Source organism: Sinohyriopsis cumingii, unplaced genomic scaffold (assembly GCF_028554795.1).
Source record: "Sinohyriopsis cumingii isolate HCF-2022 unplaced genomic scaffold, ASM2855479v2 utg001742l, whole genome shotgun sequence".
Taxonomy (NCBI): Eukaryota; Metazoa; Mollusca; class Bivalvia; order Unionida; family Unionidae; genus Sinohyriopsis; species Sinohyriopsis cumingii.
In genome coordinates, this window is record NW_028316042.1 from 695,420 (window position 1) to 709,210 (window position 13,791).

A 13,791-nucleotide genomic window follows, 5' to 3' on the forward strand; every position below is an offset into this window, starting at 1 on the left:
ACCTGAAGTTGACAAATTTTGTTCTATGGCAAAGTCTCTCCAATCCTTTGTCATAAACATCAATGGTTTTCCTTATCAGGTGTGAAGCAATTAAACCAAAGCTTGTCAATGAAAGGTAACACCTGAAATCTGGTAGCATCTAAATACGCAAGCTAGGTCTAACCAAGTACATGACATCATTTCCACCCATGAAGGGGAGGAGTCTTCAGATGTCAGGCTTCCAGTAGTATTGAAGAGTTGGTGAAGTTCTCTGAAACCAAGCTAGCATGCCTTCTCCTAACTATATAAGTGAGAGAGAAAGGATGATTCTTGTATTTTACATGCAGTTATCGTAACTGAAACCATGAAAGGGTACAAGAAGAGGAAGACAACTTTTTTTAAACCTGGATATATTCCACATAACAAAGGAGTCACATATCTGACTGATAATACTCTACCAAGTTCCAGTGCTGCATCTGTTCCAGTGACAAGAAGAATGGATGCAGACAAGTTCTCTCTCACAGCAGTGACAAAGCCGACAAATGGGGGTCTCAAGTCAGTTCAGGCACCAGACTGTAATGGCACACCTGGGACTGCAAACATTCTACAACCATCATCCAAAGCAAAACTGGACCTGAAAGAGACAAATTTGAATGAGCATGATGGGACACGTATGATCTGTATGAAAAAAAATGTTGAAATGTGGAATGATATCATTCATCGCCATGGCAATCAAGTCAACATATGTGGTAGACCAGAGTTCCAAATTGCTAATGAAATAAAATGGGGACTTGCTTGGAAGCATACTATGATGTGTAAAAACTGCAGCTTTAAGTCACCAGAGTATAAGTTGTATGATGAGATAAAAACAAATAAACCTGGGCCAAATCCTGCTGCTGTAAATATGATGTTTCAAGCTGGATTACAAGATACACCAATGGGCAACACCAGGGCTAGATACTTGCTTGCAGCCACTGACATTGCGCCACCTAGCAGAACATCTATGCAAAGGGCCTCCAACCTTGTAGGCAAAGCAACTGTGGAGCTGAATGAAATGGACATGACAGAGAAGCTGAAACTAGTCAGACAAGTTAATGTTATGCGTGGTGTTCAGCATCCTGAGCAAATAAATGTTGCTTTTGATGCGAGATACAATGCCATTAGCTTTGGACATGAAAAGAAACCTGGTCAAAGTTCATCACAAGCTGTTGGAATTGCCTGCGAAACTGTTACAGAGAAGCAATACATTGTGGGAACTACAATAGAAAACAAGCTGTGTTGGACTGGAGCATGGCTGAAGGGAAAAGGTTTTGATGTGAAATGTCCAGGAGGCCATGTTGACTGCACAGCAAATCTGTCACCAGTTGAACCACATTCAGAGTATGAAATGGCAAGAGAAATGGGACAAAAATTTGTTCTGCAAGAGATTCTCATCAGACATGCAACAACAGATGGAGGTGCACAGGCTGCTGCTGGCTTCCAAAATGCTTATACCATTCTGCATCCAATGTGGAAAGTAGAAAGACTGTCGGATCCCATCCATTTGGGTCGTTTACAGTTCAAACGGTGTAATTCTGCAATATTTAGTGAAAACATGTTTCCAGGAATAAGAACAAGAGAAAGAAAAAGGCTCAAACAGAAAATTTTCAGCCAAGACATTAAAGCACGTTGCGGTTTAATCTTCAAACAAATGATGGAGGACAATAGTGGTGATGTTAAAAAAATTAAATGTCAACTTCCCCAAGTATTGGATGCCACTCTGCGCTGTTATTCAGGGGACTGCTCCAAATGCCAGCATTATTCAAAGGTCTGTGGGGAAGGAAGTACTAACAGCTGGTAGATGCGATCAGCATACCTGGGCCCTCATCAAATGACTCATCTCAACATGACAGAAAATGATAAGAACATCCTGCTAGAAGTTCTGAAAATGAAACTCTCCTGTGATGTTGTAGAAAGATTGCGACTGAACACAAACACACAGAAATGTGAGGCAGTGAACAGATCAATCAGTGTTTCATTACCTAAGAATGTGAACTATTCCAGAAACTTTGAGGCAAGAGTGCTTTCAACAATACACAGACTCAATAACAGCCTGGGATCATCACTGAAAAAAAAAGTGACACACTTGGGAGGTAAACTTTCAACAAGGACTCTGAGATCACTGGAGACAATGGATAAAGACTGCACTTACCATCAGTTGTATCAAAAGCATCCCAAAACCAGGAAACGTATTTTAGCAAGACGAGGAAATATGATACAGGCCCATCTGAGGTACAGGACACAGCAAGGCAATAGGAAGTCTGACTACTGCAAAGGACTGCTAGATACCAAGGGCGATCACTCCTATGCAAAGGTTTAGCAGGAGCCAATGGACACTGCAGACAGAAAGTTATCTTAATTCCATGTGCAAAATGAAAGCGCTCAAATACACCATGAATAACACATTGTACAGAAGGGAAAACTGTAGTGGGGAAATCCGTAGGTAACATAACACATGTTATGTGCAGTTGTGTTACTTACTACCACCTGATGAGACCTATGGAGAGGTCGAAACAGTTTTCTCTGAATATGAAGACACAAATAAAGAAATTAAAAAGCAAAATAAATAAAGATTAAAAAAATCAAAATTAAAATAACATGACATGACAAGACATGACTTACTAGACTAGCTGAATGAATGAATGAATGAATGAATGAATAAAAGGAACGAAAGGAAGGAAGGAAGGAAAGAATGTATTTAAGAAAGCACTGTCATACCAGCATGGTCTACTAAAATAAAGACCACACTCTTTCCTTTCTCCTTGTTACTCAACACATACATACATCCATCCATCCATCCATCCATCCTTCCTTCCTTCCTTCCATGCCAGACATACATTGATATATATGTGGGTGGGTGTAAAGGATATATCATGATACCTGAATTTATTCCATATTACAATTTCAACTTTAACATGCAGTCAGGATAGTCACCATGGCCAATGCAATGACCATAACCTTTGCAATACTGTCTATTATTATTAATGGAATGACGCTCTAGAACCAGATGATCCACATTCACACACAGACTATTATGGCATAAATGGGATGCATCTAGCTCCTTTGGTATAGTCAGACTTCTCAACTTCACCATCAGTGCCAGTCTGTGAACATGTTTTTTCTTCCACGTGTTTGTTGTGGGATCCTTATATGACAATAGGCCATATAATCCATTGGCTGTTACATTTCCTGTCCATATTTTACAAACACTATTATGTGCTATTACAGAATTCAATGAAATTTTTGCTGACAGGCTTTCAAAAAAATCCTCCATTGCAACTTCAATATGGTGTAGGAATACATTGCTGCTAATAATAATGAGTGTCATCTCCAACAGATACCATTTCTGTGAATTTATAGGGAATTTTTTTTTTTAATTTTTAAATTTTTTAAAATTAATTTTTAAAAAAAATTAATTAATTTTTTAAAATTTTAATTATATTTTCGGATTGCTACAGTCAATATACACAAGGTGTGAAAATCTCATGTGTCTATCATTAATAATAAAAATATTATAGCAATTTAAAGTTGAATCAATGCTTCCCTGACAGGACATAGGACACAATTAATTTTACTATATGTTATCTACATTGGTTTCTCAGTACTGACCTTTCCACTGTGTGACAATCAATACAAATCATATGCTAATCTAAACTACCTTCAAAGATGACTTCACGGTGAAGTTCTCGTCAAAGGTTGACCTGCTCTTTTTTTAGATGCTGAACTGTCAACACATCACCATGTACACAGAACACACATTTCACTTCCGGAGCATCACCAAGGCCTTATTACTCACTGTGCACTGTCGCCGAAATACACACATACAACAACACCCTGAGCTCATATTATGAAGAATAAACAGTTACCTTTAAATCCCTACCAAAAATGCATAAATAAAACTCTTCTATCACCACCAAAATGAGAGAGGAAAAAATGTTCTAAAAATAGACTAGAACTACATTCGTGGGTACTGAACTGGAAGTATTAATTGTGAACCGATTCCTGACAGGGTTAGACAATTTCACCTCCATGGATAAAACTTCCATCCATGATCAAATCAATGTCTCTTAAATGCTGCTGCAAAGTTTTAAGGACTTTCATCCATGAATAGGACAGATACAGGCTTTTAGCCGACACCACTGTAACACAGACACAACTCAATTCCAAATGGCCGAATTTCAAAAATGCACAAAACTTAAAGTTTAATTGTGATTTTGCTAATCAAGATAAACACTTCAAATAAACTGTAATTAGTTTTTAGTTCTAACACCAATCTGGAAATTACTAGAAATTAAACTAGACTGTTTAACTTTCTTAGAAAATTCAATTTTAAAAAATCATACATATTTTGATATGAAAATTTAAATTTAACTTAAATTTTAATGAAATTTTAAAACCTGAAGTTGACAAATTTTGTTCTATGGCAAAGTCTCTCCAATCCTTTGTCATAAACATCAATGGTTTTCCTTATCAGGTGTGAAGCAATTAAACCAAAGCTTGTCAATGAAAGGTAACACCTGAAATCTGGTAGCATCTAAATACGCAAGCTAGGTCTAACCAAGTACATGACATCATTTCCACCCATGAAGGGGAGGAGTCTTCAGATGTCAGGCTTCCAGTAGTATTGAAGAGTTGGTGAAGTTCTCTGAAACCAAGCTAGCGTGCCTTCTCCTAACTATATAAGTGAGAGAGAGAGGATGATTCTTGTATTTTACATGCAGTTATCGTAACTGAAACCATGAAAGGGTACAAGAAGAGGAAGACAACTTTTTTTAAACCTGGATATATTCCACATAACAAAGGAGTCACATATCTGACTGATAATACTCTACCAAGTTCCAGTGCTGCATCTGTTCCAGTGACAAGAAGAATGGATGCAGACAAGTTCTCTCTCACAGCAGTGACAAAGCCGACAAATGGGGGTCTCAAGTCAGTTCAGGCACCAGACTGTAATGGCACACCTGGGACTGCAAACATTCTACAACCATCATCCAAAGCAAAACTGGACCTGAAAGAGACAAATTTGAATGAGCATGATGGGACACGTATGATCTGTATGAAAAAAAATGTTGAAATGTGGAATGATATCATTCATCGCCATGGCAATCAAGTCAACATATGTGGTAGACCAGAGTTCCAAATTGCTAATGAAATAAAATGGGGACTTGCTTGGAAGCATACTATGATGTGTAAAAACTGCAGCTTTAAGTCACCAGAGTATAAGTTGTATGATGAGATAAAAACAAATAAACCTGGGCCAAATCCTGCTGCTGTAAATATGATGTTTCAAGCTGGATTACAAGATACACCAATGGGCAACACCAGGACTAGATACTTGCTTGCAGCCACTGACATTGCGCCACCTAGCAGAACATCTATGCAAAGGGCCTCCAACCTTGTAGGCAAAGCAACTGTGGAGCTGAATGAAATGGACATGACAGAGAAGCTGAAACTAGTCAGACAAGTTAATGTTATGCGTGGTGTTCAGCATTCTGAGCAAATGCAAATCTGTCCCCAGTTGAACCACATTCAGAGTATGAAATGGCAAGAGAAATGGGACAAAAATTTGTTCTGCAAGAGATTCTCATCAGACATGCAACAACAGATGGAGATGCACAGGCTGCTGCTGGCTTCCAAAATGCTTATACCATTCTGCATCCAATGTGGAAAGTAGAAAGACTGTCGGATCCCATCCATTTGGGTCGTTTACAGTTCAAACGGTGTAATTCTGCAATATTTAGTGAAAACATGTTTCCAGGAATAAGAACAAGAGAAGGAAAAAGGCTCAAACAGAAAATTTTCAGCCAAGACATTAAAGCACGTTGCGGTTTAATCTTCAAACAAATGATGGAGGACAATAGTGGTGATGTTAAAAAAATTAAATGTCAACTTCCCCAAGTATTGGATGCCACTCTGCGCTGTTATTCAGGGGACTGCTCCAAATGCCAGCATTATTCAAAGGTCTGTGGGGGAGGAAGTACTAACAGCTGGTGGATGCGATCAGCATACCTGGGCCCTCATCAAATGACTCATCTCAACATGACAGAAAATGATAAGAACATCCTGCTAGAAGTTCTGAAAATGAAACTCTCCTGTGATGTTGTAGAAAGATTGCGACTGAACACAAACACACAGAAATGTGAGGCAGTGAACAGATCAATCAGTGTTTCATTACCTAAGAATGTGAACTATTCCAGAAACTTTGAGGCAAGAGTGCATTCAACAATACACAGACTCAATAACAGCCTGGGATCATCACTGAAAAAAAAAGTGACACACTTGGGAGGTAAACTTTCAACAAGGACTCTGAGATCACTGGAGACAATGGATAAAGACTGCACTTACCATCAGTTGTATCAAAAGCATCCCAAAACCAGGAAACGTATTTTAGCAAGACGAGGAAATATGATACAGGCCCATCTGAGGTACAGGACACAGCAAGGCAATAGGAAGTCTGACTACTGCAAAGGACTGCTAGATACCAAGGGCGATCACTCCTATGCAAAGGTTTAGCAGGAGCCAATGGACACTGCAGACAGAAAGTTATCTTAATTCCATGTGCAAAATGAAAGCGCTCAAATACACCATGAATAACACATTGTACAGAAGGGAAAACTGTAGTGGGGAAATCCGTAGGTAACACAACGCATGTTATGTGCAGTTGTGTTACTTACTACCACCTGATGAGACCTATGGAGAGGTCAAAACAGTTTTCTCTGAATATGAAGACACAAATAAAGAAATTAAAAAGCAAAATAAATAAAGATTAAAAAAATCAAAATTAAAATAACATGACATGACAAGACATGACTTACTAGACTAGCTGAATGAATGAATGAATGAATGAATGAATGAATGAATGAATGAATAAAAGGAACGAAAGAAGGAAGGAAGGAAGGAAAGAATGTATTTAAGAAAGCACTGTCATACCAGCATGGTCTACTAAAATAAAGACCACACTCTTTCCTTTCTCCTTGTTACTCAACACATACATACATCCATCCATCCATCCATCCATCCTTCCTTCCTTCCTTCCATGCCAGACATACATTGATATGGATGTGGGTGGGTGTAAAGGATATATCATGATACCTGAATTTATTCCATATTACAATTTCAACTTTAACATGCAGTCAGGATAGTCACCATGGCCAATGCAATGACCATAACCTTTGCAATACTGTCTATTATTATTAATGGAATGACGCTCTAGAACCAGATGATCCACATTCACACACAGACTATTATGGCATAAATGGGATGCATCTAGCTCCTTTGGTATAGTCAGACTTCTCAACTTCACCATCAGTGCCAGTCTGTGAACATGTTTTTTCTTCCACGTGTTTGTTGTGGGATCCTTATATGACAATAGGCCATATAATCCATTGGCTGTTACATTTCCTGTCCATATTTTACAAACACTATTATGTGCTATTACAGAATTCAATGAAATTTTTGCTGACAGGCTTTCAAAAAAATCCTCCATTGCAACTTCAATATGTTGTAGGAATACATTGCTGCTAATAATAATTAGTGTCATCTCCAACAGATACCATTTCTGTGAATTTATAGGGAATTTTTTTTTTTAATTTTTAAATTTTTTAAAATTAATTTAAAAAAAAAATTAATTAATTTTTTAAAATTTTAATTATATTTTCGGATTGCTACAGTCAATATACACAAGGTGTGAAAATCTCATGTGTCTATCATTAATAATAAAAATATTATAGCAATTTAAAGTTGAATCAATGCTTCCCTGACAGGACATAGGACACAATTAATTTTACTATATGTTATCTACATTGGTTTCTCAGTACTGACCTTTCCACTGTGTGACAATCAATACAAATCATATGCTAATCTAAACTACCTTCAAAGATGACTTCACGGTGAAGTTCTCGTCAAAGGTTGACCTGCTCTTTTTTTAGATGCTGAACTGTCAACACATCACCATGTACACAGAACACACATTTCACTTCCGGAGCATCACCAAGGCCTTATTACTCACTGTGCACTGTCGCCGAAATACACACATACAACAACACCCTGAGCTCATATTATGAAGAATAAACAGTTACCTTTAAATCCCTACCAAAAATGCATAAATAAAACTCTTCTATCACCACCAAAATGAGAGAGGAAAAAATGTTCTAAAAATAGACTAGAACTACATTCGTGGGTACTGAACTGGAAGTATTAATTGTGAACCGATTCCTGACAGGGTTAGACAATTTCACCTCCATGGATAAAACTTCCATCCATGATCAAATCAATGTCTCTTAAATGCTGCTGCAAAGTTTTAAGGACTTTCATCCATGAATAGGACAGATACAGGCTTTTAGCTGACACCACTGTAACACAGACACAACTCAATTCCAAATGGCTGAATTTCAAAAATGCACAAAACTTAAAGTTTAATTGTGATTTTGCTAATCAAGATAAACACTTCAAATAAACTGTAATTAGTTTTTAGTTCTAACACCAATCTGGAAATTACTAGAAATTAAACTAGACTGTTTAACTTTCTTAGAAAATTCAATTTTAAAAAATCATACATATTTTGATATGAAAATTTAAATTTAACTTAAATTTTAATGAAATTTTAAAACCTGAAGTTGACAAATTTTGTTCTATGGCAAAGTCTCTCCAATCCTTTGTCATAAACATCAATGGTTTTCCTTATCAGGTGTGAAGCAATTAAACCAAAGCTTGTCAATGAAAGGTAACACCTGAAATCTGGTAGCATCTAAATACGCAAGCTAGGTCTAACCAAGTACATGACATCATTTCCACCCATGAAGGGGAGGAGTCTTCAGATGTCAGGCTTCCAGTAGTATTGAAGAGTTGGTGAAGTTCTCTGAAACCAAGCTAGCATGCCTTCTCCTAACTATATAAGTGAGAGAGAGAGGATGATTCTTGTATTTTACATGCAGTTATCGTAACTGAAACCATGAAAGGGTACAAGAAGAGGAAGACAACTTTTTTTAAACCTGGATATATTCCACATAACAAAGGAGTCACATATCTGACTGATAATACTCTACCAAGTTCCAGTGCTGCATCTGTTCCAGTGACAAGAAGAATGGATGCAGACAAGTTCTCTCTCACAGCAGTGACAAAGCCGACAAATGGGGGTCTCAAGTCAGTTCAGGCACCAGACTGTAATGGCACACCTGGGACTGCAAACATTCTACAACCATCATCCAAAGCAAAACTGGACCTGAAAGAGACAAATTTGAATGAGCATGATGGGACACGTATGATCTGTATGAAAAAAAATGTTGAAATGTGGAATGATATCATTCATCGCCATGGCAATCAAGTCAACATATGTGGTAGACCAGAGTTCCAAATTGCTAATGAAATAAAATGGGGACTTGCTTGGAAGCATACTATGATGTGTAAAAACTGCAGCTTTAAGTCACCAGAGTATAAGTTGTATGATGAGATAAAAACAAATAAACCTGGGCCAAATCCTGCTGCTGTAAATATGATGTTTCAAGCTGGATTACAAGATACACCAATGGGCAACACCAGGGCTAGATACTTGCTTGCAGCCACTGACATTGCGCCACCTAGCAGAACATCTATGCAAAGGGCCTCCAACCTTGTAGGCAAAGCAACTGTGGAGCTGAATGAAATGGACATGACAGAGAAGCTGAAACTAGTCAGACAAGTTAATGTTATGCGTGGTGTTCAGCATCCTGAGCAAATAAATGTTGCTTTTGATGCGAGATACAATGCCATTAGCTTTGGACATGAAAAGAAACCTGGTCAAAGTTCATCACAAGCTGTTGGAATTGCCTGCGAAACTGTTACAGAGAAGCAATACATTGTGGGAACTACAATAGAAAACAAGCTGTGTTGGACTGGAGCATGGCTGAAGGGAAAAGGTTTTGATGTGAAATGTCCAGGAGGCCATGTTGACTGCACAGCAAATCTGTCACCAGTTGAACCACATTCAGAGTATGAAATGGCAAGAGAAATGGGACAAAAATTTGTTCTGCAAGAGATTCTCATCAGACATGCAACAACAGATGGAGATGCACAGGCTGCTGCTGGCTTCCAAAATGCTTATACCATTCTGCATCCAATGTGGAAAGTAGAAAGACTGTCGGATCCCATCCATTTGGGTCGTTTACAGTTCAAACGGTGTAATTCTGCAATATTTAGTGAAAACATGTTTCCAGGAATAAGAACAAGAGAAGGAAAAAGGCTCAAACAGAAAATTTTCAGCCAAGACATTAAAGCACGTTGCGGTTTAATCTTCAAACAAATGATGGAGGACAATAGTGGTGATGTTAAAAAAATTAAATGTCAACTTCCCCAAGTATTGGATGCCACTCTGCGCTGTTATTCAGGGGACTGCTCCAAATGCCAGCATTATTCAAAGGTCTGTGGGGGAGGAAGTACTAACAGCTGGTGGATGCGATCAGCATACCTGGGCCCTCATCAAATGACTCATCTCAACATGACAGAAAATGATAAGAACATCCTGCTAGAGGTTCTGAAAATGAAACTCTCCTGTGATGTTGTAGAAAGATTGCGACTGAACACAAACACACAGAAATGTGAGGCAGTGAACAGATCAATCAGTGTTTCATTACCTAAGAATGTGAACTATTCCAGAAACTTTGAGGCAAGAGTGCATTCAACAATACACAGACTCAATAACAGCCTGGGATCATCACTGAAAAAAAAAGTGACACACTTGGGAGGTAAACTTTCAACAAGGACTCTGAGATCACTGGAGACAATGGATAAAGACTGCACTTACCATCAGTTGTATCAAAAGCATCCCAAAACCAGGAAACGTATTTTAGCAAGACGAGGAAATATGATACAGGCCCATCTGAGGTACAGGACACAGCAAGGCAATAGGAAGTCTGACTACTGCAAAGGACTGCTAGATACCAAGGGCGATCACTCCTATGCAAAGGTTTAGCAGGAGCCAATGGACACTGCAGACAGAAAGTTATCTTAATTCCATGTGCAAAATGAAAGCGCTCAAATACACCATGAATAACACATTGTACAGAAGGGAAAACTGTAGTGGGGAAATCCGTAGGTAACACAACGCATGTTATGTGCAGTTGTGTTACTTACTACCACCTGATGAGACCTATGGAGAGGTCAAAACAGTTTTCTCTGAATATGAAGACACAAATAAAGAAATTAAAAAGCAAAATAAATAAAGATTAAAAAAATCAAAATTAAAATAACATGACATGACAAGACATGACTTACTAGACTAGCTGAATGAATGAATGAATGAATGAATGAATGAATGAATGAATAAAAGGAACGAAAGAAGGAAGGAAGGAAGGAAAGAATGTATTTAAGAAAGCACTGTCATACCAGCATGGTCTACTAAAATAAAGACCACACTCTTTCCTTTCTCCTTGTTACTCAACACATACATACATCCATCCATCCATCCATCCATCCTTCCTTCCTTCCTTCCATGCCAGACATACATTGATATGGATGTGGGTGGGTGTAAAGGATATATCATGATACCTGAATTTATTCCATATTACAATTTCAACTTTAACATGCAGTCAGGATAGTCACCATGGCCAATGCAATGACCATAACCTTTGCAATACTGTCTATTATTATTAATGGAATGACGCTCTAGAACCAGATGATCCACATTCACACACAGACTATTATGGCATAAATGGGATGCATCTAGCTCCTTTGGTATAGTCAGACTTCTCAACTTCACCATCAGTGCCAGTCTGTGAACATGTTTTTTCTTCCACGTGTTTGTTGTGGGATCCTTATATGACAATAGGCCATATAATCCATTGGCTGTTACATTTCCTGTCCATATTTTACAAACACTATTATGTGCTATTACAGAATTCAATGAAATTTTTGCTGACAGGCTTTCAAAAAAATCCTCCATTGCAACTTCAATATGTTGTAGGAATACATTGCTGCTAATAATAATTAGTGTCATCTCCAACAGATACCATTTCTGTGAATTTATAGGGAATTTTTTTTTTTAATTTTTAAATTTTTTAAAATTAATTTTAAAAAAAAATTAATTAATTTTTTAAAATTTTAATTATATTTTCGGATTGCTACAGTCAATATACACAAGGTGTGAAAATCTCATGTGTCTATCATTAATAATAAAAATATTATAGCAATTTAAAGTTGAATCAATGCTTCCCTGACAGGACATAGGACACAATTAATTTTACTATATGTTATCTACATTGGTTTCTCAGTACTGACCTTTCCACTGTGTGACAATCAATACAAATCATATGCTAATCTAAACTACCTTCAAAGATGACTTCACGGTGAAGTTCTCGTCAAAGGTTGACCTGCTCTTTTTTTAGATGCTGAACTGTCAACACATCACCATGTACACAGAACACACATTTCACTTCCGGAGCATCACCAAGGCCTTATTACTCACTGTGCACTGTCGCCGAAATACACACATACAACAACACCCTGAGCTCATATTATGAAGAATAAACAGTTACCTTTAAATCCCTACCAAAAATGCATAAATAAAACTCTTCTATCACCACCAAAATGAGAGAGGAAAAAATGTTCTAAAAATAGACTAGAACTACATTCGTGGGTACTGAACTGGAAGTATTAATTGTGAACCGATTCCTGACAGGGTTAGACAATTTCACCTCCATGGATAAAACTTCCATCCATGATCAAATCAATGTCTCTTAAATGCTGCTGCAAAGTTTTAAGGACTTTCATCCATGAATAGGACAGATACAGGCTTTTAGCTGACACCACTGTAACACAGACACAACTCAATTCCAAATGGCTGAATTTCAAAAATGCACAAAACTTAAAGTTTAATTGTGATTTTGCTAATCAAGATAAACACTTCAAATAAACTGTAATTAGTTTTTAGTTCTAACACCAATCTGGAAATTACTAGAAATTAAACTAGACTGTTTAACTTTCTTAGAAAATTCAATTTTAAAAAATCATACATATTTTGATATGAAAATTTAAATTTAACTTAAATTTTAATGAAATTTTAAAACCTGAAGTTGACAAATTTTGTTCTATGGCAAAGTCTCTCCAATCCTTTGTCATAAACATCAATGGTTTTCCTTATCAGGTGTGAAGCAATTAAACCAAAGCTTGTCAATGAAAGGTAACACCTGAAATCTGGTAGCATCTAAATACGCAAGCTAGGTCTAACCAAGTACATGACATCATTTCCACCCATGAAGGGGAGGAGTCTTCAGATGTCAGGCTTCCAGTAGTATTGAAGAGTTGGTGAAGTTCTCTGAAACCAAGCTAGCATGCCTTCTCCTAACTATATAAGTGAGAGAGAGAGGATGATTCTTGTATTTTACATGCAGTTATCGTAACTGAAACCATGAAAGGGTACAAGAAGAGGAAGACAACTTTTTTTAAACCTGGATATATTCCACATAACAAAGGAGTCACATATCTGACTGATAATACTCTACCAAGTTCCAGTGCTGCATCTGTTCCAGTGACAAGAAGAATGGATGCAGACAAGTTCTCTCTCACAGCAGTGACAAAGCCGACAAATGGGGGTCTCAAGTCAGTTCAGGCACCAGACTGTAATGGCACACCTGGGACTGCAAACATTCTACAACCATCATCCAAAGCAAAACTGGACCTGAAAGAGACAAATTTGAATGAGCATGATGGGACACGTATGATCTGTATGAAAAAAAATGTTGAAATGTGGAATGATATCATTCATCGCCATGGCAATCAAGTCAACATATGTGGTAGACCAGA

General features: G+C 37.5%; 1 protein-coding gene across 2 annotated transcripts in view; it reads right to left on the reverse strand.

Moving 5' to 3' along the window:
• LOC149771676 (uncharacterized) overlaps positions 1 to 13,661 on the reverse strand; it is a 69,617-nt gene extending 55,956 nt beyond the window's left edge. The window contains exons 1-4 of one of the 2 annotated variants that reach the window (XR_016418191.1): positions 13,491 to 13,661; positions 9,063 to 9,238; positions 4,851 to 5,026; positions 438 to 613 (exon numbers count right to left, since the gene is read on the reverse strand). The gene's annotated coding sequence lies outside the window, so the exon portion shown is untranslated. Of the gene's footprint in view, positions 1 to 437; positions 614 to 4,850; positions 5,027 to 9,062; positions 9,239 to 10,795; positions 11,874 to 13,490 lie in introns of those variants that run through there. The other variant, XM_089948259.1, reaches the window with a different exon arrangement.
• Between the last annotated feature and the right edge of the window lie 130 nt (positions 13,662 to 13,791).